Genomic DNA, 10,835 nt, shown 5'->3' with positions numbered 1-10,835 from the left:
ATGGAACAGAATTCTAAGGGGTGCTTGGTCGGTCATGGAGGCTAGCATATAAAATTGATGAATGCAGTATTTATTGATTTGTTAGCATTCTTCTGTGATGGAAAATTCAATACCCTGGCAAGGATCCCAGAAGATGGCGTGAACTCACGACCAGGATGGTTGCTAGATGCCAGAGTGGTAATGCACAAGCTGAAATGTGGAAAAGTGGTGGCGAGTAGCCAAGCCAAAGGAGGTCGTGGGTGGCTGGCATCGGTTCAGGGCAGTATTAGGAGGTTCTTTCTGGATTTTTGGCCAGGCCTCGTTGCTGTTGCTGCTGCTGTCACGACTGCAGACTGTCCTGTGCCCCTCAAAGAGTCTGCTCCTCAAATTCCTACTCCCCAAGGCACAGCCTTTAAGCTTCAAAGAGCTTTCTACCTCCAGAAAATCTCATCCTTGCCTTATTTGCATGTGGTGGAAGTCAATGTAAATCTGCTTTAAGTTTGCTTCCAAATAAGAAATCCAAGACACCCCAGTGGTTTTCTCTAAGCCGCAGATGTCCTGGTAGGGATTCAGACCTGAGCATCAAAAGGTTATCTTAAAAATCATGTTCTATTGCCTCCCTGTCCTCTATTAGCTCATCTTCAAATGAATGTTGTAAAACTTAATCTCTTACCATATCTTCTTAAATATATTATATGTGAGAGAACAGAAGAAGGTTTTAGGCTAGATATTCATTGGGTTAGAGATTTCTATGTGAACAGTCTCTGAAGTATTAAAAAAGGGCTTAGAAATAAAAGATAAATTCAAAGAGCTCTGTGACTGAAGCATAGCAAGTGATGATTGAAATAGCAGGGTATGAAGCAGGAGAACCAAGCAGAGGTAGATGATGCCGGGTTTTATAAACCAGGCTAGAAAGTCATAACCTAGGGCAGTAGTGAGCAAAAGGGGGCTTATTCAGGGCTGCATCACTGTCAAGTTACATCTTTGTGTAGTCTGAAGAATATCTTTGAAAGGCAGGATTTTGCTGAGTACATTTTACTTGGTAACTTTAAATATTTATTGAAGTAAACATATATACAATATTTATAAAAGTAAATGAAATGTTAATTTCAAAATATATTATGTTTAATATATCATAAATTGTATTTTATAAGTGAAAATAAATAATATTTATTAAGTCCATTTTAAATATAAGACATATGTTAAGGCATTGAAAGTGGGGATGTCAACAGCAGAGTGGGTCCCTGCCTTCCACGTTAGGATGCTTCGTGGCCCCAGTGAGGTCAGCGTTAAAGCTGAGCATATCACCTACATTTTTAGCTAACAAAACAAAAGCAGTAACAGGTGTAATGACCCAGAGGTTGCACAGGAGATTGAAGGGCTCAAATCCTCAATATTGGTTAAATTTCCTAACATGTCACCCTTAGTCTTATTTTTATTAGAGCTATGGATGGGACAGAAATTCATGAATGGGACAAAATGAGCAATGAATGAATTAAACTACATTGATTTCCATAAAAAGTAAAACCAAAGTCAATATAAGCAAAAGGGATAGATATTTAAGGAGGTTCAAGTTTGCATTTAAATTTAGTGATACTATTAGGCTCCAGTAGACAGAGCAAAAAATTTCACTGATTTGATATTTGATTAATATGCGTTTCCTATTACATCTTCATAAGTAGAATATTTTCATCAAGAAGGAGAAATCCTGACAATTGGGCTGAATTGCGAACCAACAGCCATTTTTCATAGATGTGAGTGAAGATTTAATTATCTGATGGTAATTAGTAATTACGTCACTACAAGCAGATGCTCTGCCTCAGTGACAATAGTGCTCTTGCTCACCCATGTTTGTGCATACATAATTTCAAAAATCAATTTTATGTTTTTTAAAGTAAAATCTGTGTTGGTGAACTTCTCATTCTGAAAAATCAACATGTAAAAATATAGCTGCATTGACTTTCTCTTTACTGAAGGCAGTAAAGAGTGTATAAGATCTCCAGACCACAATGTATACAAAATATGACTATAAAATCATGAATGACTACTATAAATAAATATTTCCAAAGCTATATTCAGATCTACTATATGGGCCACATAAGAAAAATTAATTTTATTATCTTAGTATTGTCTTATAGCCTCAAACATGATTATTAAAGTTTATTCAACTCATTCAGACCATTATTTACAAATGACTTTTGGATTTTAAAAAAATCAATCTATTCTTAATAAATGGATGCTATCATTAAGACTATGTTGAATGTAGGATCTGTTTTTGAATCATTTTATTACATAGCATACTGTCTGGCTCACAGTAGATACTCAAATAGTGAATATATGTGCAACTGAGGAAATTCCTCAGGAATTCATAAACCTTTTCAGGGCAGAGAACATATCTCCTGCTTCAATTCCTGAGATGTCACATCAGTCAGCAGTTATGACCCACAACTCTGAGATGGAAATGAAAACTTGTTCATGGAAGCCTTTCTACCATATGTGGACGTTTTAGATAAGAATGAGTCATAGCAAAAATAATATAATGCCAACACTTCTGAGTCCTATATTACTTTTTAATTTTCTAAGTTTTTTTAAATGCATTTAAAAATTTTATCCTCATAACAATCATGTAATATGAGTATAAAGTACAGGCAAATTAGGTTTCATGATGAAGGCTAAAGTTTAAATAACATTAGAGGTGCTCTGTAAGAAAAATAATATAAAATTAAGTAAGAAAGAATATTTACTTAGAATGAGGAAATAAATCACAACAACTTTAAAATTTGAAATGATAATATAATTACAAAATTCAGAAAACTAACATTTTATATATGCATACTTAATACTTATATACATAAATATTTATAAATATGTACATATTTTTAGATACAGGGTCTTGCTCAGCTGCCTGGGATGGAGTGCAGTGGTGCTATCACAGTTCACTTTAGACTTGAAATCCTGGGCTCAAGCAATCTTCCTACTTTATAAGCCTCCCGAGTGGGACTACAGGTGTACGCTACCACACCCTGGTAATTTTTAAATTTTCTGTAGAGATGGGGTCTTTCTATGCCAGGCTGGTCTCAAACTCATGGCTTCATGTGTTCCTCCTGCGTCAGCTTCCCAAAATACTAGGATTACAAGTGCAAACCACCTGACATATATTTGTAGGACGTTTTCCCTATATCTTTGGCAATGTAATTTTTGATTGCCTATTCATATGACAATAAGTCATATAGTTTTTATGGAAATGTCAGAAATATAATTTAGTCTTTCTTTTAGCTTGGCTTTTATTGTTTTTATTATTGGTAGTTGAGATGAATAAAATATGTGACTTGACAAATAGTTGCATTTGTGGCTTGTAGGCTCTACAAATTTATTCCCTTTAGGCAAAGTCTATGTTACATGATTCTTAACATAAAGGAAATGTTTATTGTTAATTAATAATTGTATATATTAGATTACAAAGTAAATTCTTAACTGGAGAAAACTTCCATTTGAATTTGATCTGTGTCCTCCAAAAAGCTAAGAATTATTACTATATTTTTATAGTAACTAAAGGCATTTAAATAAAATTGTGCTGAAAATTATACGTAAATTAAACATTAAAGACTTTACATCACATAAAGAGATATAAAATTTAAGTGATTGACTTTTTTACATTTTGCTTATTTCTAAAAAAGTTTAAGATAGACCTATTTATATATACAATGCAGTTCTGTGACATACGCTTTACCAGATGATAAAGTGAAGCAGAGGAAAAATAAGGCCTTGGAGAAGCAATAGGAGAGCAAGACAGTGACTGTAGACAAGAATATTGTACTAATAAACTAAGCCTAGTACACTTGAATATTGTATTAGTTGAGCCAATTACTTAACTGTTCCGAGCCTGTTTTCTTATCTGTACAATACGAGTATTAGTAATGTGGTAGGCTGTTCTTACATTGCTATAAAGAAAAACCAGAAAATGGGTAATTTATAAAGAAAATAGATTTAATGGGCTCATGGTTCTGCAGACTGCACAAGCATGACACCAACATCTGCTCAGTTTCTGGTGGCGCCTTAGGAACCATGGCCAAAGGAGAAGGGGAAGCAAGTGTACCACATGTCAAGAGCATGAACAAGTGGGTGAGGAGGTACCACACACATTTTTTTTGAGACAAGGCCTCTCTCTGTTGCAAACACTTTTAAACAACCAGATCTCAAGTCAAACCATTCACCATCAGGAGGAAAGCAGCAAGGGGATGGTGCTAAACCATTCATGAGAAATTTGTCCTCATCATTCAACCACCTCCCACCAGGCCCCGCCTCCAACACTGAGCATTATATTTCAGTGCGAACTCCGGGGAAACAAATATCCAAACAATATCATCCATCCCTGGCTCCTCAGATCTCATGTTCTGCTCACACTGAAAAATGCAATCATGCTTTCCCAATAGTTCCTCAAAGTCTTAACTAATTCCAGCATTAAATCAAAAGTATTAAGTACAAAGTCTCATCTGGAGATGAGTTCCTCCCATGTATTACCCTGTAAAATAAAACACAAGTTATTTACTTCCAAGATACAACGGGGGTGTAGACATTGGGTAGTCATTCTCATTCCAAAAGAAAGGGATTGGCCAAAAGAGCTGGCTACAGGCCCCACAGGACTTTGAAACACAGAAGGGTAGTAATTAAATTTTAAAGCTCCCAAATAATCTTTTCTGACTCCTGAATCCAATACGCACTGGTGCAAGAGATGGGCTCCCAACACCTTGGGCAGTTCCACCCCTGTGGCTTTGCAGGGTTCAGCCTCTGTGGCTACTCTCACAGCTTGGAGTTCAGTACCTGTGGCTTTTGCGTGTGAAGGGTGAAAGCTGCCAGTGGCTCTACCACCATTCTGGGGTCTGGAGGACAGTGACTTCCTTCCACAGCTTCATCAGACAGTGCACACTCTGTGTGGGGCCTCCAACCCCATGTTTCCCTTGCACTGCCCTATTAAAAGTTGTCTGTGGGGGCTCAACCCCTTCAGCAGACTTCTTCCTGAATACCCAGTCTTTTTCATACATCCTGTGAAATCTAGGTGACGCTGCCAAGCCTTTACTCTTGCACTCTGCACACCTGCAGGCCTAACGCCATGTGGAAGTCTCCAAGGCTTATGGCTTGCACCCTCTGAAGTAGTGATCCAAACCGTACCAGTTGCCCTTTAAGCCACAGCTGGAGCTGGAGCAGTGGAGAAGCTGGGAGCAGCCACCCAAGGTGGTGCAGGGCTTGGCACTCTGGGCCTGGCCCATGAAACCATTCTTTCCTTTTAGGCCTCTCTGCCTGGGATGTGTGGGGCTGTCTCAATCTTTGAAATGCCTTCAAGGCCACTTTTCTCATTGTCTTGGCTATTAGCACTTGGCTCTCTTATAGTCATTCGATTCTATCTTGCAATGGTTGCTCTGCAGCCTGCTTGAACTTGTTTCCCATTAGAGCTTTTTCTTTCTTTGCCACGTAGCTGGAATGCAAATTTTCCAGACTTCTATACTCTTCTTCCCTTTTAAATATAACTTCCAACTTTAAGTCATGTTTTTGCTCCTGCACTTGAGCATAGCTTGTTAGACGCAGCCAGGCCAAATCTTGAATTTTGCTGCTTAGAAATTTCTTCTGACAGATACCTTACATCATCCTCTTAAGTTCAAAGTTTCACATATTTTCTCCAGTTCTCAGTATGTTTCTCATTTCCATCTGAGACCTTGTCAGACCTTGAAGCAAAATTGCAAAATAAAGGTCAAGGGTGACAGAGAAAAATAAAACAGTTACTGAATATGTGGATTAAAGATCAAAGGAGGAAAATTTTGCAGCTACTTTTATCAGTTTTAATCCACCAACTTATTATTTTTAACTTGCAGTAACAGTGTGTATACAGGATATTTTACTTTAAAAACGATGTTTGTTAGTGAAATTCCTACAGGGTAAACAATTTTTCATAGTGAATCTGAAGTTGTCTATCTCCACCTGCTTCTCTTTAAATTAATAGTTTTTGCACAGTTTAAAAAATATATTAAGGTTTCTTAGGACCTTATGTGTGTAATTATAACAGCATATGCCACATACTACTGTGATAAAGTATGTAATTGTTTAATGGTTGAAATATTATTTATGTAACAGGATGTAACCTGTTGAACACTTCTTTGGATTTTCCTAATGCCTAACACAAACCTAGGCACACGCTAGAAGGAGGCAAAGGAAAGAGGAGGGGAAGAGATCCAGTATCAAGTTTTGATTGATTAAAGTCCATCTTTAATGGACTATAGTTAAAAAGCTCTGAGAGTCTTCCCTCAGCTAGGTCTATTCTGCTATTAATACTTGTGACAGCATTATAAAATTCTTGCTGTATGTTTTTCAGCTCTATCAGGTCGGTTCTTTTTTATATGGGCTATTTTGTCTGTTGCTTCTGTATTGTTTTATTGTGATTCTTAGCTTCCTTGGATTAACATTTTAAGGAAATTTACTGGCATAGGAAATCAACTTTGTAATTATTCTTTTAAACATTTTGTAGACCCAAGAATTCACAGTAACAGAACTCACAGCAACTTATGCGGACATGCAGAACTTGATAATACACAGAAAATTCCTGTAAGACAGACCTAGGTGGCTTCAGGTAATAGAATTTCTGAAAAGCACAAATGGAGAGCAGGTTTTCTGGGATGTCATAGTTTCTCTGGACTCAAAAACCTTATCAGAAAGAGCTAATTTGACTTTTTTTTTAACCTGATTTTATAAATAATCATATCGTTCTTACTTGTATCTTGATGCAATGGGAAAAGAAAGCATAGCTCTAATACTTATGTCAATGAAAAAGAGTCAAAGTCTGTAAAATATTTGAAGAGATTTATTCTGAGCCGAATTATGAGTGACTATGGCCCATGACACAGCCATCAGAAGGCCCTGAGAACATGTGCCCAAGGTGATCAGGGTGCAGCATTTTTTTTTTTTTTTTTTTTTTTTTACATTATAGGAGACATGAGATAGCAATCAAATACATTCAAGATGTGCACTGGTTTAGTCCCAAAAAATGGGACACCTTGAAGCTACTGAGGTTTCAGTTTATAAGTAGATTTAAAAGTTTTCTGATTGGCAATTGGTTGAAAGAGTTATTATCAATAGAAAGGAATGTGTGGGTTGTGTTAAGAGGTTGTGAAGACCAAATTTTTTATCATGCAAATGAAGCCTCCAGGTAGCAGGCTTCAGAAAAAATAGATTGTAAATATTTTTTATCAGACTTAAGGTCTGTGTTAATGTTAAATGCTGGTCAGATTTTCCTGAATTCCAAAAGGGAGGAGGGCATAATGAGATATGTCCAATGCCCTCTCCTCCAGTCATGGCCTGAACCAGCCTTTCAGGTTAACTTTGGAGTGTCCTGGCCCAGAAGAGGGAGTCTATTCAAATGTTTGGGGAAGGAGGGAGCTTCACATTTTATTTTTGGTTTGTACTTACCAGTAGGATAATGTAAGCTAAATTACCTAATGCCTCTGAGTTAACTTTCCACATTGATAAAAGGAGAAAACTAGTATTCCTTAGGTTAATGCATGTGAAACCACTCAGCACTGGCCTATAGCTAGTAATCAGCAACACTAGATTGCTGGGTTACAAGCTGAAATAGTTTGTTCAGAAAGCTTTCAATAAGTTCTATCAGATAATCAATTACTGAATGCTAATTAAAGGCAGCACTGTAAGATAAAGAGAGCAAATTCAATCACTTATAATTCATAGCACCTGCGACTGCTACTTGAACCTCATGCACCTCAGTCTCATGGCTTGAAAACTAAAAATGAAAGGTCTGCCTTTGCAGTGAGGCTTAAATCATTTGTTACGTGAGAAGCATTTAGAACAGTGCTTGTCAATGGCAAACTCTCAATAAATCTCAGTGAGTATTAAATTATATAGAAAGAATTATGCTAGGAATTGTAGAGGTTAATAATTCTCAAAGATAAATATGATTCAATTCTTTTTTCAAACACTTTATAATATATTACATATGGTGGGAGGCCTCATTCTACGTGAATGAATTAGCATTGCATGCAAAATCACCCTTACCTGATTCCAAAATACTTTCCCATTCTCGTCTACTCCTACATTTTCCAGTGCCTTCTACATTCCTTGAAAATAAGAATGTAACCACATACATCTTTCAGAATTATCCTCCCCAACTCCTAGTATGGTAATTTGCAATAAAAAACTTTTAAAAGATCTCTGTGAGCAGGAAAATAACACAGTCTTTTTTGTGTTTAAGGAGCAAAGCTGTGGTCATAATGCGTGCACCAGGGATATGAGAGACTAGAGGGAAGAAGAGCAGTTAGAACCCATCCTAGTTGTCTCAGTGGGCAGACATTGTTAGTTGCCTACCCACACTTCGTTCTTGCTAATAGAACTCTGATTTTTTTTCAGATAGTTGGCAGCCTGAGGTGAATCAGGAAATGCTGGCTTGTGATTGGTTTAGGAAATAATCCTACAACCCACTTAAGGCCAGGGAGTCATAGAAAAAGTTTGCTGGGTAGGACTCCTGGAAATTGTTTTCTAGCCCAGAGAAAAATATTCATTTGAGGAAGTGTCTCTTTTATGTTTTGAGGTTGTTATCCGTATGTTGGTCCTGGAACATCAACCGTCCTGTAAGTGAGGACAACAAGCTGAGATGCTCATTGATGTATCTGTGTGTGAATATCACTTATTGCCAGAATGAGACAAAGTTCATCAACAATTCTATTTATATTATCCAGTCTTACAATTTAGGTGCTGAGAAACTGTTTTTACCGAAGTAAAGAGGAATGAAAGAAATTTTGTTTTAATAGTGTCTTATTTTTTTTGAATTCCTTTCGAATTATTGCTGTAATATCAAACATGTATTCTTATGATCTGTCAGCTGACATTAGGTCCTCCTTTAATTCTATTGTAAGTGAAAAAGTTATCTAAAAAAAAAGAAATGCAGTCAGTAGAGCCATTCACTTTCTCAACTGAGAAATGACGTTTCTAACTGTCCCTTTGTTTGGTGTGCAAAGCCTTTTAACATCCCAAGGCTAGGTACCATTACAAATTCTGACAAGTAGAGAAATTGTGTGCGTGCGTGTGTGTGTGTGTGTGTGTGTGTGTGTGTGTGTGTGTGTTTCCCTTCTTTTTGGGGTGGAAGAGGGATTCTGAAGAAAGGAATGGCGGTGGGAGAGAAAAAACAGAATTAGGCCTGAAATTCAGGCACATCTTAAGACAGGCATGTTTTAGGAAAAAACTACATGAAGAATTAAAAAACCTTGACACTGATCTCATGGTATTAAGCGCATTCCAGTACTCCTTGAAATGTCTCATATACTCCAGGATTATAAAATATAGTAAAGATGAAGAGGCCAACAACTTCTAGCATGAAAATAGTAAAAGACAATACTGAAAGAGTCTGTTAAGACTCAGCCCTGCAGCAAAGATGAGGTTAGGAGTTGTGAACCTCATGTTAGCCTACATTATATTGAAAAATAGAGAGGCTTGTTGGTGAAAGAAAGCAAGAAAATACAACACACTCTGAGAATTCTGTCTAGGAAAGACCACTGGGTGTGGTTTTTGGCCTATGGATATGACTGGAAATAAGTAGTCCAGACGGCATTGGAAGAAATGATATTGCAGATGGCAGGAGCCTTTTAACGACTCTCAGGGTCCCAAATGTAAATGAGTAGGAAGCAGTCACAAAAGCCCTGTGACCCCAAAGAAGACATACTTCTCAACACCCACTTCTGATGTGGCATTGAGGACAATGTACAGAGAAGAATCATCCAAAGTGTTCTGAAAGGAAAATAAAATCTTAGGACCCCAATCTGTGATGCTGAAAAGAAAAAATTAGGCCGAAAGCTGACTCATGCAAGAAACTGCCTTTTCTTGTGTTCCTAAGCAGATAGCTACAGATAAAAGTTTAAATAGATCCACAGGCAGTACTTATGTTCACCTTATCTTATGTAAAGTGCTGATTTACTAGGGCAAGGTGAATACATAACTGGACTATTGTTCTACCCGCTCCTCTTCTCTTGCTACATGTGAATTCAGTAATGTGAGCGTACCTTCCCTATTTCTTCTCCAGCCTGCTTTTCCCCTTTAAAGCTCTCAAAATCATCTTTACAAAAAGGAATGGACCACATAGACTGTTCCTCTGGTTCTGTGTTCCTTTTTTCCTAGGCATGTTATTAACCTTGGCTAAATAAACCTCTAAATTGATTGAGACTTGTCTCAGATACTTTTTGGTTTCAAAGCTGAAGCCAGGGACATAGAGAAGAATGGGTAAAGGAACTTCCTCCAGAGAGAAGAATCATTAATCAACTGATTAAGGAAATCCCCCAACTTTCAGGATAGAGCTTCCTCAGATTCCTGTCTGGAAGAATTACAACATTGTTATGGACCAGTGACTATTTCTCCAATTTTTTCATTTTTCACATGGAAATCTACATTGCAGTTAATGTGTGTGAGGGGGACTGACAGCTTATATTTTTAGGTTATAAGTCACTGGACCATAAGAAGACACCCTCATACATGATGGAGGGGAACATGTATCACTCAAAGATCCTGGTCTTGGAGCTAGATGTAGTAACTGGATGGGACGTTGGCTTCTATTCCTCAAGGAGGGGCTAGCTGTGTTTCGGGTGTGGAAATAAGAGTGGAATGGGTATTTAATGAGCAAAAGTTTGGGCTGTGCTAGAGCCTGAGTAGCCATTTACTAAGCCTATTTCCTTTTTTTCTCCTTAGACTACAGATAGATTGTATTTCCTGGCCTTCTGCTACGGACTGAATTATATTCCCTCCAAATTCTGTGTTGAAGTTGAAACCTCCAGTGTGACTGCATCTGGAGATGGGTTCTTTAAAAGCCAATT

Source organism: Saimiri boliviensis, chromosome 3 (genome assembly GCF_048565385.1).
Source record: "Saimiri boliviensis isolate mSaiBol1 chromosome 3, mSaiBol1.pri, whole genome shotgun sequence".
Lineage (NCBI taxonomy): Eukaryota > Metazoa > Chordata > Mammalia > Primates > Cebidae > Saimiri > Saimiri boliviensis.
The sequence above is the reverse complement of the archived record's forward strand: the minus strand, read 5'-3'. Positions refer to the sequence as shown.